General features: G+C 39.3%; 1 non-coding gene across 1 annotated transcript; it reads right to left on the reverse strand.

Moving 5' to 3' along the window:
- Positions 1–4,661: 4,661 nt before the first annotated feature.
- Positions 4,662–4,769, reverse strand: LOC130964617 (small nucleolar RNA R71). The gene has a single exon (XR_009080705.1). It is a non-coding gene; the product is annotated as a small nucleolar RNA R71 (small nucleolar RNA).
- Positions 4,770–7,819: the final 3,050 nt, after the last annotated feature.

Raw genomic sequence — 7,819 nt, forward strand, 5'->3', positions numbered from 1 at the left:
TCACCATCACTAAGGTGGATTCATTCCTTGTTCTTATTTTTCTGTTTTTTGGTTTTTATGCTTATTATGTCATCTATATCTGTGTCTCTGTTACATGATCATTAGTATTTAGTAACTATGTCTTAAGGCTATAAATAATTCCATGAATCCTTCACCTCTCTTAAATGAAAAATGTTTCTAATTCCAAAGAACAAGAAGTACATGAATTTCAAAATTATCCTTGAATTTAGTTTAATTATATTGATGTGGTGACAATACTTTTTGTCTTCTGAATGAATGCTTGAACAGTGCATATTTTTGATCTTGTTGTTTATGAATGTTAAAATTGTTGGCTCTTGAAAGAATGATGAACAAAGAAATGCTATTGATAATCTGAAAAATCATAAAATTGATTCGTGAAGCAAGAAAAAGCAGTGAATAGCAAAAGCTTACGAAAAAAAAGAAGCAAGCAGAAAAAGCCAATAGCCCTTAAAAACCAAAAGGCAAGGGTAAAAAGGATCCAAGGCTTTGAGCATCAATGGATAGGAGGACCCAAGGAAATAAAATCCAGGCCTAAGCGGCTAAATCAAGCTGTCCCTAACCATGTGCTTGGGGCATGCAGGTCCAAGTGAAAAGCTTGAGACTGAGTGGTTAAAGTCGTGATCCAAAGCAAAAAGAGTGTGCTTAAGAGCTCTGGACACCTCTAACTGGGGACTTTAGCAAAGCTGAGTCACAATCTGAAAAGGTTCACCGAGTTATGTGTCTGTGCCATTTATGTATCCGATGGTAATACTGAAAAACAAAGTGCTTAGGGCCATGACCAAGACTCATAAAAGTAGCTGTGTTCAAGAATCAACATACTTAACTAGGAGAATCAATAACACTATCTAAAATTCTAAGTTCCTAGAGATGCTGATGAGCGGATAATTTGTACGCTTTTTGGCATTGTTTTTAGTATGTTTTTAGTAGTTTGAGTTGAGTTTTTAGTATATTTTTATTAGTTTTTAGTTAAAATTCACTTTTCTGGACTTTACTATGAGTTTGTGTGTTTTTCTGTGATTTCAGGTATTTTCTGGCTGAAATTGAGGGATCTGAGCAAAAATCTGATTCAGAGACTGAAAAGGACTGCAGATGCTGTTGGATTCTGACCTCCCTACACTCGAAGTAGATTTTCTGGAGCTACAGAAACCTAATTGGCGCGCTCTCAACGGCGTTGGAAAGTAGACATCCTGGGCTTTCCAGCAATATATGATAGTCCATACTTTACCCAAGATTTGATGGCCCAAACCGGCGTTCAAAGTCACCCTCAGAAATTCCAGCGTTAAACGCCGGAACTGGCACCTAAATGGGAGTTAAACGCCCAAACTGGCATAAAAGCTGGCGTTTAACTCCAAGAAGAGTCTCTACACGAAAATGCTTCATTGCTCAGCCCAAGCACACACCAAGTGGGCCCGGAAGTGGATTTTTATGTCATTTACTCATCTCTGTACACCCTAGGCTACTAGTTCTCTATATATAGGACCTTTTGCTATTGTATTTTTCATCTTTGGACTTCTAGTTCTTAGATCATTGGGAGGCTGGCCATTCGGCCATGCCTAGACATTGTTCTTATGTATTTTCAACGGTGGAGTTTCTACACACCATAGATTAAGGTGTGGAGCTCTGCTGTACCTCGAGTATTAATGCAATTACTATTGTTCTTCTATTCAATTCCGCTTGTTCTTTGTCCAAGATATTCATTTGCACCCAAGAACATGATGAATGTGATGATTATGTGACGCTCATCATCATTCTCACTCATGAACAAAGTGACTGACAACCACTCTTGTTCTACAAGCAAACGAGGCCCTAGTGTTTATCTCTTGGATTCTTTAACCGGAATCTTCGTGGTATAGGCGAGAACTGATGGCGGCATTCAAGAGAATCCAGAAGGTCTAACCTTGTCTGTGGTATTCTGAGTAGGATTCAATGATTGAATGACTGTGACGTGCTTCAAACTCCTGAGGGCGGGGCGTTAGTGACAGACGCAAAAGAATCACTGGATTCTATTCCGGCCTGATTGAGAACCGACAGATGGATAGCCGTGCCGTGACAGGGTGCGTTGAACATTTCCAATGAGATGATGGGAGGTAGCCACTGACAACGGTGAAACCCTTGCATAAGCTTGCCATGGAAAGGAGTAAGAAGGATTGGATGAAGACTGTAGGAAAGCAGAGAGACGGAAGGGAAGGCATCTTCATACACTTATCTGAAGCTCTCACCAATGATATACATAAGTATCTCTATCTTTATCTTTATGTTATTTTCGTTTATCACTATACCCATTTGAGTCTGCCTGACTGAGATTTACAAGGTGACCATAGCTTGCTTCATACCAACAATCTCTGTGGGATCGACCCTTACTCGCGTAAGGTATTACTTGGACGACCCAGTGCACTTGCTGGTTAGTTGTGCGAAGTTGTAGTGATCACAATTTCGTGCACCAAGTTTTTGGCGCCGTTGCCGGGGATTGTTCAAGTTTTGAGCAAGCTTTTTGTCCGGTAACATCAGTGCCATGATCCGGCAACAAGCACCAAGTTTTTGGCGCCGTTGCCGGGGATTGTTTGTGTATGGACAACTGACGGTTCATCTTGTTGCTTAGATTAGGTATTATTTTTCTTCAGAGTTCTTAAGAATGAATTCTAGTGTTTCAAGGTGATGTTCTTATCATCACCAAAGCTGATTGATCATCATCAATTTAGCTCTTGAATGCAATGTCTTGCTGAAGCTTAGCTAGCTATGTCTAATTCCTTTAGACTAAAGCTTTAGACTAACATTGCATGATTCCTGGAATTCTCATTAAGAATTTTGATACCTTTATTTTCCTTTTCACCTAATTTTCGAAAAAACCAAAAAAAAAAATTTACAAAATCATAAAATCCAAAAATAATTCTTGTTTGAGTCTAGTGTCTCATCTTAAGTTTAGAGTCAATCGCATGTTTTTGCTCCTATTGCATTCATGCATGTGTCTTCATTAATCTTCAAGTTGTTCTTGATGATTTCCTTGTTTTGATCTTTGAATTCTATTGACTTGAGTGTTTTGTTGTTTCTCATATATACAAACTGCTAAGTTTGGTGTCTTGCATGCATTGTTATTTGATTTTAGTTGCGTTTTGATTATTCCTCATTATTAAAAAAATCCAAAAATATTTTTATTTGTGTCTGTGCAAGTCAATAATACAAAGAATTGAAGATTCAGAACATACTGCAGAGGAATTATACAGAAAAAGCTGGGCGTTCAAAACGCCCAGTGAAGAAAGACAGACTGGCGTTTAAACGCCAGCCAGGGTACCTGGTTGGGCGTTTAACGCCCAAAAAGGGTGCATTTTGGGCGTTAAACGCCAGAATGGATACCATTCTGGGCGTTTAACGCCAGGATGGTGCTAGGGGGAAGATTTTGTTTTTCAAATCAAATTTTTTTCAAATTTTCAAAGTTTTTCAAAATCAAATCTTTTTCAAATCAAATCTTTTCAATCAAATGTTTTCAAAATCAATTTCTTTCCTTTTTCAAAGATACTTGCTAACAATTAATGATTTGATTGAACATTTTAAGTATGTTGCCTTTTCTGTTGAGAGAGGTTTTAATGTTTGAATCATATCTTTTCTTGTTAGGCAAGTCATTAATCTTTAAAATCATATCTTTTAATATTGTTTTCAAATCAAATCTTTTTTTTAAAATGTTTTTCAAATCATATCTTCTCAATCACATCTTTTTAAAAGCATAACTTTTCAATCATATCTTTTTAATCACATCTTTTTCAAAATAGTTTTCAATCATATCTTTTTAACTTCTAATTTCAAAATCTTTTTCAAAAATCACTTGATTTCTTTTCCACTCTTATTTTCGAAAATCAATTAAGTGTTTTTCAAAATGTTTTCAAAATCTTTTACTTAATTTTCGAAAATTACTTCCCTTCTTCTCACATCCTTCTATTTATGGACTAACACTATTCCTTCATGTAAAAATTCGAACTCCCTCTTCTTGGACAAGTTCGAATTTTCTACTTCTGTCTTCTACCTTTCTTTTCCTCTAACACCTCAAGGAATCTCTATACTGTGACATAGAGGATTCCACATTTTCTTGTTCTCTTCTCTTTCATATGAGCAGGAGCAGAAACAAAGGCATTCTTGTTGAAGCTGACCCTGAACCTGAAAGGACCTTGAAGCGAAAGCTAAGAGAAGCTAAGGCACAACTCTCTGTAGAGGACCTGACCGAATTCTTCAAAGAAGGAGAAGACATGGCAGCCGAAAACAACAACAATGCCAACAATGCAAGGAAGGTGCTGGGTGACTTTATTGCACCTACTCCCGACTTCTATGGGAGAAATATCTCTATCCCTGCCATTGGAGCAAACAACTTTGAGCTTAAGCCTCAATTAGTTTCTCTAATGCAACAGAATTGCAAGTTCCATGGACTTCCAATGGAAGATCCTCATCAGTTTTTAGCTGAATTCTTGCAAATCTGTGACACTGTCAAGACTAATGGGGTAGACCCTGAGGTCTATAGACTTATGCTATTCCCTTTTGCTGTAAGAGACAGAGCTAGAATATGGTTGGACTCACAACCTAAAGAAAGCCTGGATTCTTGGGAAAAGCTAGTCAATGCCTTCTTGGCAAAGTTCTTTCCACCTCAAAAATGGAGTAAGCTTAGAGTGGAAGTCCAAACCTTCAGACAGAAGGATGGAGAATCCCTCTATGAAGCTTGGGAAAGATACAAACAATTAATCAGAAAGTGTCCCTCAGACATGCTTTCTGAATGGAACATCATAGGTATTTTCTATGATGGTCTCTCTGAACTATCCAAGATGTCTTTGGATAGCTCTGCTGGAGGATCTCTTCATCTGAAGAAGACGCCTACAGAGGCTCAAGAGCTCATTGAATTGGTTGCAAATAACCAATTCATGTACACTTCTGAAAGGAATCCTGTGAACAATGGGACTAGTCAGAAGAAAGGAGTTCTTGAGATTGATACTCTGAATGCCATACTGGCTCAGAATAAGATATTGACTCAACAAGTCAATTTGATTTCTCAAAGTCTGTCTGGAATGCAGAATGCACCTGGCAGTACTAAGGAAGCTTCATCTGAGGAAGAAGCTTATGATCCTGAGAACCCTTCAATGGAAGAGGTGAATTACCTAGGAGAACCCTATGGAAACACTTATAATTCTTCATGGAGAAATCACCCAAATTTCTCATGGAAGAATCAAGAGAGACCTCAACAAGGTTTCAATAACAACAATGGTGGAAGAAACAGGTTTAGCAATGGCAAGCCTTTTCCATCATCTTCTCAGCAACAGACAGAGAATTCTAAGCAGAACCCCTCTGACTTAGCAACCATGGTCTCTAATCTAATCAAAACCACTCAAATTTTCATGACTGAAACAAGGTCTTCCATTAGGAATTTGGAAGCACAAGTGGGACAGCTGAGCAAGAAAATTACTGAACTCCCTCCAAGTACTCTTCCAAGCAACACAGAAGAAAATCCAAAAGGAGAGTGCAAGGCCATCAACATGGCCGAATTTGGAGAGGAAGGAGAGGAAGTGAACGCCACTGAGGAAGACCTCAATGGGCGTGCACTAGCCTCCACTGAGTTCCCCAATGAGGAACCATGGGAATCTGAGGCTCAAAATGAGACCATAGAGATTCCATTGGACTTACTTCTGCCTTTCATGAGCTCTGATGAGTATTCTTCCTCTGAAGAGGATGAGTATGTCACTGAAGAGCAAGTTGCTAAATACCTTGGAGCAATCATGAAGCTAAATGACAAGTTATTTGGAAATGAGACTTGGGAGAATGAACCTCCTTTGCTCACCAAAGAACTGGATGACTTGTCTAGGCAGAGACTGCCTCAAAAGAGGCAGGATCCTGGGAAGTTTTCAATACCTTGTACTATAGGCACCATGACCTTCAAGAAGGCCTTGTGTGACTTAGGGTCAAGTGTAAACCTCATGCCCCTCTCTGTAATGGAGAAGCTAGGGATCTTTGAGGTGCAAGCTGCAAAAATCTCACTAGAGATGGCAGACAACTCAAGAAAACAAGCTCATGGACTTGTAGAGAATGTTTTGGTAAAAGTTGAAGACCATTACATCCCTACTGATTTCATGGAGAAGAAGCATGAAGAGCTTCTCTCAAATCAGAGACAAACAGAGCCCCCACAGTCAAACTCTAAGTTTGGTGTTGGGAGGCCACAACCAAACTCTAAGTTTGGTGTTGAACTCCCACATTCAAACTCTAAGTTTGGTTATTGGGAGGTTCCAACATTGCTCTGAGTATCTGTGAGGCTCCATGAGAGCCCTCTGTTAAGCTACTGACATTAAAGAAGCGCTTGTTGGGAGGCAACCCAATGATTATATTTTATATATTTCCTTTTGTTATTTTATGTTTCTTTGTAGGTTGATGATCATAAGAAGTCACAAAATCAATTGAAAAAGCAAAAACAGAATGAAAAACAGGAAGAAAAACAGCACACCCTGGAGGAAGAACCCACTGGCGTTTAAACGCCAGTGAGGCTAGCAGTTGGGCGTTTAACGCCCAGTCTGGCACCATTCTGGGCATTTAATGCCAGAAAGGGGCACCAGACTGGCGTTAAACGCCAGGAAAGGGCAAGAACCTGGCGTTAAACGCCAGAAAGGGGCACCAGCCCGGCGTTTAACGCCAGATTTGGCACAAAACGTGATTTTGATTGCCATTTGGTGCAGGGATGACTTTTCCTTGACACCTCAGGATCTGTGGACCCCACAGGATCCCCACCAACCCCACCACCCATCTTTCTCTTCACCACCCACATCCATCCTTCATAAAACCCCACCTACCTCACCATTCAAATTCAAACCACTTTCCCTCCCAAACCCACCCATACATGGCCGAACACAAAGCCATTCCCTTCTTCCTCATTTCTTCTTCTTCTACTCTCTTCTTTCTTCTTTTGCTCGAGGACGAGCAAACCTTTTAAGTTTGGTGTGGAAAAAGCGTTGCTTTTCGTTTTTCCATAACCATTTATGGCATCCAAAGCCAGTTCAACTGAGAAGGCATGACCTCAAGCCCATCACTAAGAAAAGGATGGAGCAAACAAGAGACCCCTCTCATCAAGAGATCCCTGAGATACCTCAAGGGATGCACTTTCCTCCACAAAAACTATCGGGAGCAAATCAACACCTCCCTAGGAGAATTGAGTTCCAACATGGGACAACTAAGGATGGAGCACCAAGAACACTCCATTCTCCTCCATGAAATTAGAGAAGATCAAAGAATCATGAGAGAGGAGCAACAAAGACAAGGAAGAGACATTGAGGAGCTCAAGCTCTCCATAAGACCTTCAAGAGGAAGAACAAGCCGCCATCACTAAGGTGGACCCGTTCTTTAATCTCCTTGTTCTTTATTTGCTTGATTTTCGAATTTTCATGCTTGTGTTTATCTATGTTTGTGTCTTATGATCATTAGTGTCTTAGTGTCTATGCCTTAAAGCTATGAATATGAATCCATCACCTTTCTTAAAAGAAAACTGTTTTTATTACAAAAGAACAAGAAGTACAGGATTTCAAATTCATCTTTAAAACTAGCTTAATTAGTTTGATGTGGTGGCAACACTTTTGTTCTCTGAATGTATGCTTAAACAGTGCATATGTCTTTTGAATTTGTTGTTCATGAATGTTAAAAATTGTTGGCTCTTGAAAGAATGATGAAAAAGGAGACATGTTACTGAGGACCTGAAAAATCATAAAAATGATTCTTGAAGCAAGAAAAAGCAGTGAATACAAAAAAAAGGGGAAAAAAGAAGGAGAAAAACGAAAAAAAGGGAGAA

Source organism: Arachis stenosperma, chromosome 2, assembly GCF_014773155.1.
Source record: "Arachis stenosperma cultivar V10309 chromosome 2, arast.V10309.gnm1.PFL2, whole genome shotgun sequence".
In the NCBI taxonomy this organism is placed as follows: Eukaryota; Viridiplantae; Streptophyta; class Magnoliopsida; order Fabales; family Fabaceae; genus Arachis; species Arachis stenosperma.